Below are 3,204 nucleotides of genomic sequence, written 5' to 3'. Positions count from 1 at the left end.
CACAAATTTTAATTATCCATGCGACGGCACACAAAATTTTGGAATATCAAGTGTATAAATGTTCTCTTTTTACTTCGTCCAAAAATCTTGCATAACTTTAATCATGTTCTCGTCAATTTTTCCTTCCTCTTTGGGCTACTCTTTGGGAAGCAGCTTCAATCTCCGGTCCCTCCCACCATCTCAGTTCAAGGAATTTCTTGGCATCACATCCTCCAGGAAGATAAATCCGCTGGATTTATGGCTCCAGGAACATATCTCTAAGATTCAACATCCATAAGGCTCCTTATTTCCAGAATACGATTCTATACAAAAATTGTCTTGTTTGTCGAATCCATGTTAGAACGATCTTCGAATCATTCCAGAAATAAATCTTGATATCTTGAAAATCCAGCCTTAATGAAGGATTGTATCATCCTAGGAAGCTCCAATGGAGGCTGCTAATAACTCAAAGCGAGGTATAGTCTTTTTTTTCTTGGGTACTACTCTTGACTTTGCTTTTATGAGATGTATCTGGACTCCTATGATTGATTCAATTCGTAAATTTCTGCCGCGTATGCGTCCTTACTGGCGTTGACAAAAATGAAAGGACAATGATCTCTTTCCTGTCCAAAAATCTATCGTGGAAACTTCAATATACATAGGAGACCTAGTTGCTGAACCCATTCAAGAAATTCTTAATGTCCTAGTCTATTTCTGTGTCCCAATTCACATTTTTATTCCATAGATTGCAATAATAATTTTGTTTTAACAGATGGGACAGAAGAATCTGAGAGGGTCAAACTTTCTGTACTTGGGACAGGATGACCCTCTTCATTATCTTCTCGTCGAAATTCTCAGGAAATTCCGGTAACATCCCTTTTGATGTCCCATCCAAGCACCGTCGATCCTCAGGATCCTCGTTAGTGTATCTCCAATTTCTTAAGTCAAATTTGGTCTGGGTCAAAAGGAAAAGGCTTCTTTCCTGAAAATTTCAAAATCAAAATAAGAATCGACATTAGTGACGCAGTCATTAACATAAAAGGATTTTGCCAGTTTCTCATAAGTTAATTTCTTATATGGCAAAATGGTAAAGTTTAATATGCATATGTTTCTACTAATATGCAATTCAATCATCGCCCCTAAAAAAAGGAATGAGCTGTTTGTCATTTCGAAGTCAATTCAACGATGTCGATAAATTTCTATTTCTCCGTCAACGCTCTATCACAGGTATCAAAACATCTCTATTCAACGGGGAAACGCTGATTTGTAAGAAGGCAATATCAGCCCTATCTTCCTTTCTCGAAATCGATGCAATGCTGGAATGAATTCTATGAGATTAAGTCCAGTCTTCAAACATTGATTAAGCAAAGGCTATTCCTTGACTTTTTACTGATGCATCGAACAAATTTTCGTAGTTCCTTCTTTCTTGATTACAGGTCTGTGTGAAAAATAATAGCTCTCTTGGTCATTCAAATGCAGGTACTGTTCCAATAATTGCTTCTTTAAGCCAATTATTCAAGTTTGGTATTCGTCAAGTAAATCTTCTTGTCGCAATCTCTTTGTAATGATCTTTGTAATCTCTTTTAGTCTTTTTCGGCTATGTCTCGTAAAGATGGATGATTCTCTTTCCATGGCAGAAGAACTTTGTATCGACCTTCATTATCGATTTTCGTTGTCTTTTGAAATGAGATCTTTATTTCAGCATGATGTATCTCCTTTGTAATACTCTCGATAGGATCCGTAATGCCCAAAATATCGAGTCTCCATAAATATTGTATATTTAAATATTAAATAAAATTTAAAATCTAATATTTTATTTTCTTTTTCTCTTTTTAAATGAATGAAAAATGAATAAAAATGATCTTATAGTTGAAAAAGAAAAAAAAGGTTTTTTTGTCTCTTAATTCCCTCTATTATCACTTTTCTTTTTTCGACGTAAATTTTCCCTAAGTGACATCGCGTATAAACTTTTTGACTATGATGCGATTTCGAGAACGCTCGCACTTGAGGACGAAATTGTACGCTACTCGTGAACACATAACGCGAAAGTTAAGCGTCGCACCGCGACGAGGTTTATCCGTCGCGGTGCTCTTCGCTAACGTAACCACGTTGTATACTAGCGCGAGTTCCACCCCCCCCCCCCGCCGCAAGAGGACTCTCCGGCGCGTGGAAGAGTTTATTAGCCTTCTCCCTCATTCCTTAAATTTTGTTTCTTTTCGCGTGATTATTAAACGTCGTTTTTCTTTTTGCTTTTTGAAGTCATGCAGGTAAATCGAATTGTTCATTTTATAAAATGGACGTGCGTTGGAAACATCCCTGAACATCGATCGCATGCGGGCTAATTGATTGCGGGAAAACGATTTTCGTAAAGAATTTTCTCTGATATTTGCCTCTCATGTCCGACGTGAGTTTTAAGAGAGTATTTATTTTATTACGCAAGAGTGATAAGAAGTTTATCGTCAGTTACAACGACTCTTGTGCGGACAAAGAACAGAGCTGGGGAAGCAACAGCGATAAAGCGACGATAAAGAAGAATATAATTGAATTTTGCGATTTACCTCGTCCAAAAGATTACTCGAACAATCTGTTTTCTCCAAAATTGGTGATAATCGATCTTATGACAGAATCGTTGTCAAGCGATGCAATCGTTGATTTTTTTTATTAAAAGCAGTCATCACAAAAATCTCAAGGGAAGGGTTCATAACTGTGATTTTTCTCCACGAGATATGTTATTAAATACGAAAATCTAAGAGATGTATTTTTTTATGTATGCTAACTCATGTTTAAGAGGTGAAATACTTCTTACAAAAAAGATGGTATTTTTCTTTCAAGGCGAATATCAGAAGTATAAAAGATAGAAAAAGATTTTTTAAACAAAAGTTGTACAGTTTCAAGAATACTTTAATGTTATAGATAAAATAAAATTTTATTTATTTTTTTAACAAAATACTGCCACCGTTCATAATTTTTTTAAATTTTCAAATTTTTTTTCAATATCAAATTAAATCAATCAAATTAAAGATTATTTTTTTACGAATTCAACCATGTGTAATAAAGTTATATATTACAATATATCGTTTTCGAGAATTAATTATTACGCTTTCGTAATTCATGCTGCGTAAGTAATTATAATAAATGTCGTCGGAATAGTAAAATATATGAAAATTTGAGATGTTTTAAGTAAAATTTGTGTTTTCTATATGCTTTATTATAAATGTACTTAAA

The 3,204-nt window shown here is 34.4% G+C and overlaps 1 pseudogene; it reads right to left on the bottom strand.

Moving 5' to 3' along the window:
* Positions 1-264: 264 nt before the first annotated feature.
* On the bottom strand, positions 265-853 carry LOC105623759 (annotated as a pseudogene).
* Positions 854-3,204: the final 2,351 nt, after the last annotated feature.

The sequence above is a fragment of the Atta cephalotes genome (genome assembly GCF_000143395.1).
Source record: "Atta cephalotes unplaced genomic scaffold scaffold00002, whole genome shotgun sequence".
Taxonomy (NCBI): domain Eukaryota; kingdom Metazoa; phylum Arthropoda; class Insecta; order Hymenoptera; family Formicidae; genus Atta; species Atta cephalotes.
Note: the sequence above shows the minus strand (reverse complement) of the source record. Positions and strands in the feature narration are given on the sequence as shown.